Source organism: Perca fluviatilis, chromosome 13, assembly GCF_010015445.1.
Source record: "Perca fluviatilis chromosome 13, GENO_Pfluv_1.0, whole genome shotgun sequence".
Classification (NCBI taxonomy): Eukaryota; Metazoa; Chordata; class Actinopteri; order Perciformes; family Percidae; genus Perca; species Perca fluviatilis.
In genome coordinates this window covers 8639492-8654456 of record NC_053124.1, presented here as the reverse complement: position 1 = coordinate 8654456, position 14965 = coordinate 8639492, and the positions used below count along the sequence as shown (strand labels likewise).

The 14965-nt window shown below is 41.1% G+C and overlaps 1 pseudogene; it reads right to left on the bottom strand.

The window, feature by feature from the left end:
- Positions 1 to 594: 594 nt before the first annotated feature.
- LOC120571780 lies at positions 595 to 8141 on the bottom strand (annotated as a pseudogene).
- Between the last annotated feature and the right edge of the window lie 6824 nt (positions 8142 to 14965).

The window sequence follows — 14965 nt, the reverse complement described above, 5'->3', positions numbered from 1 at the left end:
CTGTGGTAACAGATTGCTGGTGTTACAAGCTCGCTGACCGCGCTCTCACTCACACATACCGGGCCTTTAGCTAGCAGGAAGAGGGGAGCTGCAGGCCCTGGAGCTCTGTCAGAGCCGCGGCGTTTAGTGGTCCATTAGCGGTGTTACCGGTGACTCTGCGGCGGGTATGGCTGCCAGCCGTAACGCAGCTCACAGCAGGCCGGAGCGCGCGCAACAACCCAGGCAGCACCGGCTGCGTAATTCCGACCCACAGTCGGACAAAATTTGCAATTAGCCATCCATTTTTTGTAAAACGGCCCATATCTGAGCTTTACATAGTTGATTTCTCGCATAAAAAAGTTTCAGAAGTGAATTTTGTAATGGAATAGCAGAGATCTGCGTGACCTAGCTAGATTCAGAAGACTACCTGATCTCAGGTCAGTTGTGTATGTAAATGTTGGGGCGTGACTGTTCTCTTAAGGTTCCGGATTTTGAGATGCTTACGCAAGCAACTCAGCTTTGTTGAGATTCGCCCGTTTTCAGTATTGTTCTGTATTGTTCTTCTCATTGTATTTACAAATTGTTAAAACTACAAAAATAGAAAGTTGAATGAAGTCACAGATTGGGGAAGAGGCTGCCAGGGGTGTACTCCTGTACCCTGACTCCACTGCACACATCAGTGGAGTCATGATGTCTTCCACGTTTTACAGCCAGATGTAAAAAAGCAAAATATTATGATGATAGGCCTAAATTTATACTCTTTCATCCATCAGTCAATGGGATTCTCATCAGCATTTTTTACTCATCATTTATCATTTTTACAACTCATAAAAATACACTTAAATCTCCAAATAGATACAGACATTATTGTGTGTGTGTGTGTGTGTGTGTGTGTGTGTGTGTGTGTTTAATGGGTGTCCGTTTTCTGTTCAGATCAATAAACCAGAACAAGTTCATGTGTAAGAACTGTATTCAAGACTGCACACATCTTATTATTACATCATCTGTGCACCTGTTTATAAAGACAATACATAGAGGACCACTGAACTGAGGACATTTGTATATTTACTGCTAATGAGACTTTTTTCTGCCATCTAACTCTTGTTCCTGTGGAGGTTGAAAGCACTTATTGTAGTTTGCTTTGGACACAAGCTTATGTCAAATGTTTGTTCAGTTATCACATCAGTAAATACAGTGAATGGCACAGTATACTAGCCTAGAAATCTAGACGCACCCTAGCGGCAGCAATAAGTAATTTGCAGCCAGGGGAGTCTAGGCACTCTCTGTTGGCTTGACTGCTGGAAAAACCCAACTTTAGTCAGGCCAATCACATCGTGTATAGAGTCGGTGGGCGGGCTTATGGCTGCTTCTGCTGTGAACAGCGGTCTTCTGGAAGACTTGGAGTTAAAGGCAAGGCAAGGCAGCTTTATTTGTATAGCACATTTCAGCAACAAGGAAATTCAAAGTGCTTTACATGAAACATTAAAAAACAGTTAGAAAACAATTAACAATTTAAAAGCATTAAAAGACAAAAAATAAAATGTAAAGAGCAATTACAAAACAATTTAAAACAATTTAAAATCATTAAAAGACAAGAATAAAATGTACAGTGCAGTAGAAGAATTTTAAAGAAAGAGCAGTTAAAAATAGGTTATTTAAAGAAAGGCAACATTAAAAAGATAGGTCTTCAGCCTGGATTTAAAAGAACTGAGAGTTGCAGCGGACCTGCAGTTTTCTGGGAGTTTGTTCCAGATATGTGGAGCATAAAAACTTAATGCTGCTTCCCCCTGTTTAGTTCTGACTCTCTGTTAGGGCGTTTTCACACATACCTCGTTTGGTTCGGACTTTCTGACTTTTTAGTTTGATCCGAACCAAAATTAAAGGTGTGAAACCTCCCCCGGACCACGGTCCGGATCAAAAGACCAAATTTTGGTCCGACAAAAAGAAGTGGTCTCGGTCCGGACCAAACTGAACCATGGTCTGGTTCGTTGATAGTGTGAAAGCATTTTTTGGATGGTTCGGACTTTCGGACCAAATACAGGAAGCTCTGGCAGGCTCTCCTCGTGTTACAAGACCGGGGAAGCTCCTTTAAGGAATAGCTCGGTTAGCGAGAGAGAGAGAGAGAGAGAGAGAAGGTAGAGAGGAGAAAAAAAACGTAAATGCGCTCAGAGCAGACAGCTGTCGGCTATCAGAGCAGAGAATACATCAGCAGTTTATTTGTTAAGTGGTAGTAAATGTACAGTGTAGGTTTCAGTTTGTCTCTGAATAAATGCTCCAGAAAGAAAGTTCCCGTGTCTTGCTTCTCAACATCACAACAAAACAAAAAGAGCCGCGGCACTAGGGGAGAGCAGCAGTCAGTTGAATAGCCTAAACTCGGACCCAGAGAGAGGATACGAGAGGACGGGGAAGCCCGTCAACAAACCAATCAGTTCTAAGTATCTGGAGACGCAGCTCACGTATGTGATGACGGCAGGACGTAGTTTTGTCACGTATAGATCTGTAGTGCGCTTGCAAAACTGCAACTGTGTGAAACCATAACTTACCGGATCAAATGTATACAATGTAACCAAAACATGAACCTTGGTACGGACCTTGGTTCGGACTTTCATGTGTGAAAACGCCCTTAAGCTTTTCTTTGAAAAAAGAACAAAGAACGGCACTGAAAACATTCTTAAAAAAGGAAGATGTGTTCGGAGTTTTGCCGACCGGATACGGCCAAAGTTGAAGGTCCAATATGTAATATTTGTACTGTAATAAATCCAAAAATGACACCAATGCCTCATCACATATTAAGGAAACATGTTAAACTGAAATACTATCTTTTCTGACAACAACGCTAATGTCAGTATTTTTTCTTTTTGAAATTTACATTCCGTGACGGAATTTATGTTTATGTTTTGATCTGTGTGTTGTTATCAACTGCCTAGTTTGACAGCCAGGCCGGGTTGCCAGATATACCTGTAAAAATGTAAGCCCAGCACGCTACAGCTGTAACGGTAGTACAGCCATGAAAGCAGCACACAAACGAACAGGATCAACGTAGATAGATTCTACCCGACCTAAAAAAAAGAAAACAGCATGTTTCTAACAGTTGCGTGACCAGAGACGTAACAACCCCCTGGTAAATATTGGAGATGCATTTGAAAGATGGAGACCGCTTAGATCCCAAAAGGACGCAGAATTGGCTTATTTCCTCCTAAACAGGTAAGCATAGCTTCAGGCTAATTTATCACAGCCACTAGGGACGGGCATTTTATGCCATTTCAACATTTGTGTACTCACATTGAATTATATAGCTAGAGTACCCGAGTTGGTTACTTGCAAAAACAATTGAGACATAGCCAGTAAACGCCTGGCTAACGCTGCCATGCTAACCCTGTTAACTGCTAACGTTACCGGGAGGACCAGGCAAGCGGGCCATGGCTGTTTACAACGTGTAGTTAAGCGGCTGGAGCCGACAACGGTGAGTCATTTTAAGCCACGAGAGGGGGGCTGTAAATCGGGAAGAGAGGACTGTGAGTTTGCAGTGTGTTTAGCGATTGTTGCCGTAATTCTAAGCCAATGAAGTGTGTTCCGTCGGCAAGGTAGTGGTATTTTTAGCGTTTCGTATTGTAATTCTAAGCCGAGGAAGTGTGCCTGACTGGCGTGTGGAGAGGACGGTGATGTTGTTGTGTTTTTAGCGGTTCATACTGTAATTTTAAGCCGAAAAAGTGTGTCTGTTAGTTGGTTACAGAGCTCCGCGTGAGCACGGGCTTTTATGACAGTCAATATAGCCAGCATCTTACGTTAGCTACTCTGCTCATTGACATATATAAAAGACTCCGCTGTGCTGTGGAGTAATGTCTCGCTATGTGAGACTAGCATCTAACGTTAGCTACTCTGCTGTGCTGTGAAGTAATGTCTGGCTATGTGAGAAAAGCGTCTAGCAACATTGTTGCTGCAGTCTCAGCCTGGCAACCCCCGTGAACTTCGAGTCTGGGCAGGAGGGGGCGTGGGAAACGACTCTCCAGTATTTTGAATTGGTAGTGCAGTAACTATTTTAATCGCTAGCTGCCAATATTACATACAATATTACATATTGCACCTTTAATCTATCAACTAGCTCTGCTACCTTCTTAGTTGCGCTGCCTGGTTGTAGCGCTATCCTATTGCGTGCAGAGAGAATTTGAAAGACAACCATTTATCCCGACCCTCGGATTGAGCCCTGTTAATGGTGAGTTCCCAGACCCAAGATCTTGATGTGGGTCTGGCTTGTCAGGCTAACAGTGTACTGCACCATTACCACAACCTTATTTATCCAATGTAAACAAGAAGACATTTTGGCACAGCTTTTTATCCCTAACTTGTATTATACTTGTCACAATCATAAACCTGTGCATGGTACATAGGACTGTGTATGGGGTTGTCCCCAAATATTTAATCAATTATTTTAACAGAGTAAGAGATGTTCACAGCCACTCCACCAGGGGAAGCTCTACTGATTTTGTACCTCCTAGATTTAAGAGTAATTTAGGTAAGGAGTCCTTTTGTATGTAGCAACAAGCCTGTGGAACAGGTTGCCAGGAAATCTAAAAATGGTCAGAAGTTTAGGAGGTTTTAAGCAGGCACTGAAAAAATGGCTCAGATGCCAATCGTAGTATGAGGATTTATTACTGTATTGTTTTAAGTATCTATTTAATATATGTATGGTTTGTGATTATTGATGCTTGACCTGCTGCCACTTGCTCACCCCCCACCCCCAAGGGACCACAATGGAAATAAGCCTCAGGGCTTTATTGTGTTATCCTGACTTTGTTTTGTTTTTAATGTATGGTGCATAGTTGTATTTTATAATGAAATGGGCAAATAAAATCAATCAATCAATCTATAGTGTAAACACACAATTGTATAATGTGTCTTCCAGTCATTAACACATGCAAATAATCTTTCAGAAGTAGCATCTGCCTAGCAAACCCAGGAGATTTACATACACGTGCAAAAACAAGCAAGAATATACTGCAGCTGAGGAAGCCCTTCATGTTCTTCTACAGTTACCTACTACTAACCTTCCTTTAAATACTGAGAGAAACATCAGAACCCTGTATAAAACTTGAGTTTCTGTCGTTTAGGTATAAGGATGTGTTGCACACACACCCAACAAGCCCACCCCACCCCACAAAGTAGTGTGAGTTATAAATGAATGAGTCTTAATTGTTATTATTTAATATTATTTTATGGCCTCATTCAAACTGGCCAAATGTTGTATGAACGTTTCCTCTCAGAGGTGGAGGGAGTGTTAAAAACACATCAGCCGATTAAGAATGTATCCAAATTTATTTCTAGGCAGAGGTGTAACATTGTCATACTGGGAGAAAAGCACATTTCTTTGTCAAGGTGTCTTGTAAAGTAATGCTGCAGTATTGTGCTATTTTTCATTATGCTGAATGCACTCCACAATCCACTCATCTGATTTTCAACATTGATGTTTGTACATGTTGCTGGGGTTCTCTCCCTATTCATTTGTCTTCTCTTCTACACCATCATGGTATGTTACAGCTGAACGGTGCTGGGTTTGTCTGCAAGGGCCAAATGATCACATAGTCCATACAAATTTGACTCACCTTCCGTTGAATCCTGTGGTGAGGGCCCCTGTGAGCCAGTCAAAATCAACCGTCTTAAATGGAGCCAGCACAAGATGAATGGTGTTGTCTAAATCCACAGAACTCTCTGGATACATGACACGATGAGTTGTTCTGGTCCCAACATCTGCTTCATAGCCTTTGATTTGACCAGCGTTCACTCTAAATAGTGCAGAGGGATATATTTCATATGTCACTGTCATTGGCAGAAATACAGCAGAGGACTGCTTGAATTTTAGTTTCTGACATTGATGAATTGAATTTGATTTGTGTCCCACTGACTCAAATAATTGTGACCAAAAACACTAATAGAAGAAAATATCTTTCTTTCAATCGAGGATTTACCTTATGATGATGTCTTGGAAATCTATGAGAGGTCCATAATGTGATCTCCTAAAATTACCAGAATTCCCCACCACAGCACAAGTCCTGCAGCGGTCAGGACTGGATTCTAGAACTTCTGGACTGGGTGGGACCGTCAGAAACAGCCTCTCCACTTTTCCTCTGAAGTTACTGAAGTTGCCCTTTGCACCCTGTAAGCGCTGTCAGGCAGATCAAACAAATGGATTGTTAAAAACACATTGGCAGGCGTTGTCACCGCAGTGATGATGGCTATTGATTATATTTTATTCCCTGATCTGAAGTGCAGGTTGAGAGAGTGTTTTCTTGCAAGTTAACAACGTACCTTCCACCAGTTGAAAACTTCCTCTGAGATATTGTAGTTTGCTGACAATAATGGTTTTGTTTTGTCAGATTTGTTGAAATGCTTCATAAACCACGGATCATCTTAAGATAAACATCGCTCACAAGCACAGGGTCTTTTATTATGAGGCAGGGAGAATGACATACAGTGCCTTGCGAAAGTATTTGGCCCCCTTGAACTTTTCGACCTTTTGCCACATTTCAGGCCTCAAACATAAAGATATAAAACTGTAATTTTTTGTGAAGAATCAACAACAAGTGGGACACCATCATGAAGTGGAACGAAATTTATTGGATATTTCTAAACCTTTTAAACAAATAAAAAACTGAAATATTGGGCGTGCAAAATTATTGCCCCCTTAAGTTAATACTTTGTAGCGCCACCTTTTGCTGCGATTACAGCTGTAAGTCCGCGGGGTATGTCTCTATCAGTTTTGCACATCGAGAGTGACATTTTTACCCATTCCTCCTTGCAAAACAGCTCGAGCTCAGTGAGGTTGGATGGAGAGCGTTTGTGAACAGCAGTTTTCAGTTCTTTCCACAGATTCTCGATTGGATTCAGGTCTGGACTTTGACTTGGCCATTCTAACACCTGGATATGTTTATTTGTGAACCATTCCATTGTAGATTTTGCTTTATGTTTTGGATCATTGTCTTGTTGGAAGAACATACATCTCCGCCAGTCTCAGGTCTTTTGCAGACTCCATCAGGTTTTCTTCCAGAATGGTCCTGTATTTGGCTCCATCCATCTTCCCATCAATTTTAACCATCTTCCCTGTCCCTGCTGAAGAAAAGCAGGCCCAAACCATGATGCTGCCACCACCATGTTTGACAGTGGGGATGGTGTGTTCAGGGTGATGAGCTGCGTTGCTTTTACGCCAAACATAACGTTTTGCATTGTTGCCAAAAAGTTCGATTTTGGTTTCATCTGACCAGAGCACCTTCTTCCACATGTTTGGTCTCCCAGGTGGCTTGTGGCAAACTTTAAACGACACTTTTTATGGATATCTTTAAGAAATGGCTTTCTTCTTGCCACTCTTCTATAAAGGCCAGATTTGTGCAGTATACGACTGATTGTTGTCCTATGGTCAGAGTCTCCCACCTCAGCTGTAGATCTCCGCAGTTCATCCAGAGTGATCATGGGCCTCTTGGCTGCATCTCTGATCAGTCTTCTCCTTGTATGAGCTGAAAGTTTAGAGGGATGGCCTGGTCTTCGTAGATTTGCAGTGGTCTGATACTCCTTCCATTTCAATATTATTGCTTGCACAGTGCTCCTTGGGATGTTTAAAGCTTGGGAAATCTTTTTGTTTCCAAATCCGGCTTTAAACTTCTCCACAACAGTATCTCGGACCTGCCTGGTGTGTTCCTTGTTCTTCATGATGCTCTCTGCGCTTTAAACGGACCTCTGAGACTATCACAGAGCAGGTGCATTTATACGGAGACGTGATAAATAGAATCCAGCTGTGTGTAATCATCATTAGTCATTTAGGTCAACATTGGATTATTCAGAGATCCTCACTGAACTTCTGGAGAGAGTTTTCTGCACTGAAAGTAAAGGGGCTGAATAATTTTGCACGCCCAATTTTTCAGTTTTTTATTCCTTAAAAAAGTTTGAAATATCCAATAAATTTCGTTCCACTTCATGATTGTGTCCCACTTGTTGTTGATTCTTCACAAAAAATTACAGTTTTATATCTTTATGTTTGAAGCCTGAAATGTGGCAAAAGGTCGAAAAGTTCAAGGGGGCCGAATACTTTCGCAAGGCACTGTATATCCTCTCCAAGACACACAGATAGCAGTCACACACAGCAGGAAAATGAGGGCCCTCACTTTTGAATTCATCTCGGCTGTGTGACGCTTCTGATTGGGAAACAGTTCCAATCTATAGAAGAAATATTTGGCAAAATACACAAGAGACACTTCAATCATAAATGAGGAAAAACTTGTCATATTGTTCATTTAAAGCTATAATCATCAAAAGAAAAGAAGGCAGTTTGGTAGCATAAGACTTAGATAAACTCATCTTCAAGTGAATACAGCTGCCAGTCATTATGAAATGAATATTTGATGATGACTGGTTGAGGATTTAAAAGGCAAAAACTTTTGGTTTATTATCATTACTGTTATTATTATAATTATTATTACATATCATAGCAGGAAATACATTAAAGAAATATATAGTAAAAACATATTGTCTTATTTTAGGCAGATTATAAAACGTTTTTTTCAAACATGTCATGTCCTTTTGTCGACGATCCCGTTGATGAAAAAGATGTATTACTTCACAGAGAGTTTATGTCGGGAGATGATATTTAGTCCCGACTAGATGTATTTTCATTTCCACATAACCGATTTGAGAGGTATTTTTTTATCACAGTTCATTAGATATGTAGATACCTTATCCGTCCTCATATCACTAAAATCAACCATCGTGTACAGGCTTTAACATCCAAGCAGATTCTTTGTGTTGCATTGCATTTTTTTGCAAACGGCAGTTTTCTTTATAACATTGGTAATGCGGATCATAGCCTACTGTAATAGTAAAGCCACTGTATGCAGAGCCGTCAGAAAAGTGTGACTTGCTCTGAAACGTTTTTTAAACGTTTTTGTAGTGTTCCCTGGACACAAACCAGTGAGAGCCATTAAAAAGAAATAAATGATTATACATTATAGTTCTGTTAATCGTCATGGTGCTGCAGCCTACAATTCCAGTTTTCACCAGTAATATTATAAATTAACTTTGATTAAATATTAAATTAATACACTGTTAATGCTTACGCATTGACTCGAGCAGCAATTTTCTACCACACCAATTCTCTCTCTTTTGCAGCAGCAGCCACTGTCTTGCTTTTTTAACAAAATGCATGTTCAAACTCGCTGTTTGTGCGCATGAGTATTTCCACCGAACCGTTTGTTTGAGGTTGTTACCATGGTGAATCGTAGTATCATGGCTCCATTCATGCTGCTTTTTATTGTGGTGGTGCACGCGCGTGAACATACTCCGAGTTGATTGAACCAACTCATATTAGCTGTTCTGAAACTGAAAACTCAGAGTTTCCCATTTCTGGGTAAATCAACTCAGACATCAGGGTTACACTTCCTGAAACAACAACCTCTGAGGCCCGTTCAAGGTAGGAGGTTTAACAAACTCTGAGTCTAACCCTGATGTCTGAGTTGATTTACCCTGAATTGGGAAACTCTGAGTTTTCAGTTCCAGAACAGCTGATATGAGTTGGTTCAATCAACTCGGAGTATGTTCACTCAGGGTTACGCGCGTGCACAAAAGGCAGTATGAATGGAGCCATGATTCTACGATTCACCATGGTAACTACCACAAACAAACAAAGGGTCGTTGGAAATACTCATCTTGAACGAAGTTTGAAATGTGTGTGTTTCGTTAAAAAGCAAGACAGCGGCCCGGCTGCGGCGAAAGAATTGGTGTGGAGAAAATTGCTGCTCGAGTCAATGCGTACAATTCACAGTGTATTAATTTCATATTTAATCACAGTTAACTTATATATTACTGGTGAAAACTGGAATTGTATTAGGCCTACACCTATAATTTCATTTAGGTGCAATCCTGCGGCGAAAAAGTAAACTATACTAATGCCATTCTGGGGCTGCAGCACCATGATCATTAACAGAACTATAATGTATAATGATGTATTTCTTTTTAATGGCTCTACTTCCAGGGAACACTACAAAAAGTTTAAAATAGGCTATGTTTCAGAGCGCGAGTCACACTTTTCTGATTGCTCTGCATACAGTGCGCTTAGCCTACTATTACAGTATGATCCACTACACTGTTGTTAAGAAAACTGCTGTTTGCAAAAAACGTAATGCGATACAAAGAATCTGCTGGGATGTTAAAGCCTGTCCACGATGGTTGATGTTAGTGATATGAGGACGGATAAGGTATCTACATATCTGATGGACTGTGATAAAAAATACCTCTCAAATCGGTGTGGAATGAAAATAGGCTACATCTATAGTCGGGACTCGATACCGACGTAAACTCTCTGTGAATTAATACAGCTTTTTCATCAATGGGATCGTCAAACACAAGCGTGACATGTTTGAGAAAAAAACGTTTTATAATCTGCCAAATATAAACCAATACGTTTTTTTATTCATGCAGATAAAACTGCATTCAAATGCGCCTAATACAGACTGAATGAATGAATGAGGAAATGAGTTTCTCCTCCCCTCTGAGAGGGAGGAGACTCAGAGAAACTCAAGTTTTTTCCCCCTATTTCTCTCAGTCTCCTCCCTCTCCTCCCTTTTTTTTTTTTTACATGCATCATCAGACCTATAATGCCCCGAAGAGAGGGCTGTCACCAGAATGGTAGAAAGGAATTAAGCATACAGCATAATTGAGATGGCTGAGGAGGGCTAGTAGCTAACGCATCCGTCTGCCGGAAGATAATTCGAAAGAATGCAGTGTTTGTTTTTTTCAGAAAGTAGGGACACCGATTTCGAGAAGATTTCTTGAGAGTATAGAGCCTGAAGAGAGATGGAGATGATTATGCACTGACTACAAGAAATCACAGATACGACCACCACAACATCTAACTTCACACGTCACTCCACCCAAAAGGAAATATATGTGAATGTGTTTTTTTTAGCAAATTAATTGACTGGTTAAACGTTAGATAAAAACAACGGTAACACTTTATTTTAAGGGGTGGTCGTAAGACTGACATGACACTGTCATTATTATGGCATGACATCTGTCATGAACATGAAGGAGTCATTTTAAGTGTTCATGACTTTGTCATTAAGTGTCATTCGCTAAATTATGGATTACAACACTTTTAATGCAAAGCTAGCATTGTCCGAGATGTCTTTGTCACGACAACTTGACTTAATGAAGACAACCATCTCTGTGTTATGACACTTGACATTAAACAAGACAGTACAACCTGTCGATGTCTTTGTAACGACAACTTGACATTAACCTAGACAACATAACCTGTCATAAATATGTCATCACAGGCCCAATTATCAGACTTTAATAAACTATTTATCTTTATGTGTTAACATTACATTAAAATGTCATTAAGAGGTTTGTTTTTACATTGGCTGCCATGAGAGCATTATAATTGTGTCATGAATAATTTTCCTTGACCTCAAGTAAAGTGAAACAATTTGAACCTGTCATGAACTTTTTGATATTAATGAAAAGGAAAGAAGGAGAACAAAGAAAAGTAAAAAAAAGGAATATGTAACTGTGTAAAGAGGTAGGCCATTTTTGAAATCGCCTACTACATACTGCAGACGACTGCAGTAGGCAGTATCTACTGCATACTGCGTTCATTAGTATTTAGTATGAAAAGTTAAATTGTTTCTGCTGTATGCTAGGTCAGGCTGAGCCTTTGAACAAGCTCTTAAAGCGCTGGGCAAAAAAAAATAACTCACACCATTTATTGCAAATAAAAAAATATAACTTGAGATTTGCATTTTGTTTGTTTACTGTATAAGATGCTGAAAATTTAAGAAACTGAAACTTAATTTCTTACATCTTTATGTGAATTAAGCAAATACAAACACAAATTATGAACAGAAATATCAAATCAACATATGTATAAACGAAAAAGACAGGTATCTCTCTGCCCTACGGACACGCAATCACTTGTGGAGCTTTATAACTCCGAAAAGGCAGACAACCACAGGTTCCAGTTAATCTTATAATGGATATTTATATTATTTAAACAAACGATTGGGAAAATAAACGCTTCTTGTCTGCGGGTCTCTTGAGAGAGCTTCAGCCAGCTCACAAGTCTGTGAAGGTCGACAGGCTGACCGGCAAGCCAGCACCCCCGACAAGCACCCGCCGACTGTCAAGTCAGACTGGAGCTTCTGAACCAACACCATCAGAACAAATTTGCAATTAGATATCAATTTTTGTAACACTGCCCATAGTCAAGCTCTACATAGACGTTTCTTGCATAAAAAAAAAGTCTCAGAAGTCAATTTATTGACGAAATAGGCGAGATAGACTGGTCCGAGGCATAATGGAGATTTTCTCCGAATCAGTACTACATCCGGGTATTCTTCTCTTTTTCTTATTAGCTGGGCAGGACAGTACAAGGGAACCAGTTTTATTTCTCTCTTCTCTATAAGGAAGGATGGGGGCTGCCTGTACAGGAAGTCCAATGCAAAGTTTCACTCAGTTCCTGGATACCCACAATGCTTTCTGGCCAGTGGGGTGGTAAACTTCTTTCTGGCTCGTACAGATGCTGTCCAAATGGTTGGATTTGACCCTAAGCTCCAGAGGGTCGCACACTCAGGTAGGTCTAGAGTGGTTCTCAAACTTTTTCGGTCATTCCCCACTTTGGACAAGGGGGAATTTTCAAGCCCCACCTGCCCCTATCGCCCCAACACAATGCTAATAAAATAAGCAGCAAGCTTAAAATGTTCCAATTTATTGAAGTAACAACTATCTACATCAAATAACAGCAAGTTCAAAAATAAAGAAAATAAAAGTGCAGCTGTGTCAAAATTTGTATCAAGTTCAAAAATAGAAAATAAATAAAAGTGCCACTTTGCAATCTGTTAAAAAAAGAAAAGAAGAGAAATCCATTTGGCAAGACAGGTCTATTCTCCCTGCATTAGTGGCTGCAATGAGCCTGTTTTGCATTGCACAATTTCGGGGGTGATCGGTCTAATAAGCGGCAAAACACAGCTATAGGATGGTTTGCTCTCACACACACACACACACACACACACACACACACACACGTGCAGTCACTCTCTAGTCTAGTGGAGGCGGGTATGGCTGCAGCCTGGAGCGTATCCAACGGTAAATTCAGAGGGTCAAATACGAAATCGAATTATTTTCCAGATTGATTCACGGGTAAATCCACGGGCGTCAGTTTGGTTTGAAATGTGATGGGGACAGAGACGCATTTGGAAGTACATTTCCAGAAGTGCTGGGTACAATGACGACTTACGCATATTTTTTTTTTTTTTCTCTTTCGCGCAGGTCACGTTTGAAAGACGCTATCCTGTAGCTTACTAATGAATAAAAACGTGGTTTAATGTACGTAAACAATGATCGATGATAACCAAATTTCTCTCTCATATTGCTCCTCATAACCACTGAAAACTATCAAAAAATCGAACCCAAAGTCCTATTATTATGGACGTTATCTTACATCTGACGCGTTTCTGCTTCACATTTTCAGCAGGGCAGTGGAGCGACTGTGGGTTGACTCCCAACGGTTCTCATGGGCTTTAGTCCTAACGTGAAAAAGCTTAACGTGGTTTAATGTACCTAAACAACCATCAATCATCAGCACATTTCTGGTTAGATTTTTTGACAGTTTTCAGTGGTTATGAGGAGCAATATGAGAAAGCTTGTGTGGTAACCATTGATCAGTGATCAATGATTACCACACAAGCTTACAAGCTTTTTCCTCGTCATAGACGCCAATAAAGAAGAAAATGTTAATGTAAGATAAATTATAATCGTTGGATTTCGGTTTAGTTCTTTTGACAGGCTTAAGTGTTAATTACAAGATATGGCCATAATACATTTGGTGATCATTGATCGTTGTTGAGGTACATTAAACCACGTTAAGCTTTTTCACGTTAAGCAGAATGTTCCGACAGGCAGCGTTGTGAACAGATGCGTGCAGCCAGCGCAGCAGCAGAGCGGCTGTGGGGATAGAGATTGCTGTGGATTTTTTGGCATCTTTTTTTGGCAGAATTATATGTATTAGTAATAAAGTAGTAAAGTATTTTATTCCAGACGCCAGCTTTAATTTTGAAAAGTAGAAGCTCGGGGACGGCACCAGGCGGGATGGCATGAGACGGGTCGGCATGGGACGCTCCAGGCTGCAGCCATACAGTCTTGGTCTAGTGGAGGTCTTGCTCTAGATTCCGGGAGATTGGATTACATTTGCGGGCGTCAAGGAGCCGCTATCAATATGCGGGAGACTCCCGGAACTTCCGGAACAGTTGGGATTTCTGGATAAAGATATAAAGGCATAAAAACGAAAATTTCCTCCCGTCTGGCGCGCCCCACCTGTCAGGTCTCTATTCCCCACCAGTGGGGCGCGCCCCACACTTTGAGAACCGCTCCAAGTGGCACTAAGTCCACACTATTTCAGTTTTTTGCTGGCCATGATACAAGTAGGCGCTATTCTAAATGGGCAAATGTCTGTTTCTGCCTCTAGAGTTCTTTATGGATGGCCTGGGCTCCTTGTTGAATGTTACACGTAACCTTGTGTTGGCTCAACAACAAAATAGGTTTATTAACAAAAAAATGGGGAAGGAGTTGAGGGGAGGAGGACACCAAGGACAGGAGTGAGGGCTCTGGGACTGGGATAGGATGGTGAGGGAGTTTACTGGGACAGGATTGCAAGGGAGCGCACTGGGATGGGATGGCAAGGGACTCACTGGGATAGGATGACGAGGGAACTCAGGGAGTGCGGGGAAACTGGGGCTGAGGGAACTGAGGAGGAGGCACTGGAGTCCGGGGAACAGGTGAGTTGAAAAGGGGATGGCTGGAGCGGAGGCAGGGTAGAACAGAGAGCTGTGAGATGGGGACCGAACGGTGAGGCCAGCTGATTGGAGGTGGGAGCGAGGTGTGGAGCCGATGACTGCGGGGAGAAACACAAGGAGAGGAAAGGACAGGTACAGTATAACGTAAGTCTAAGTAG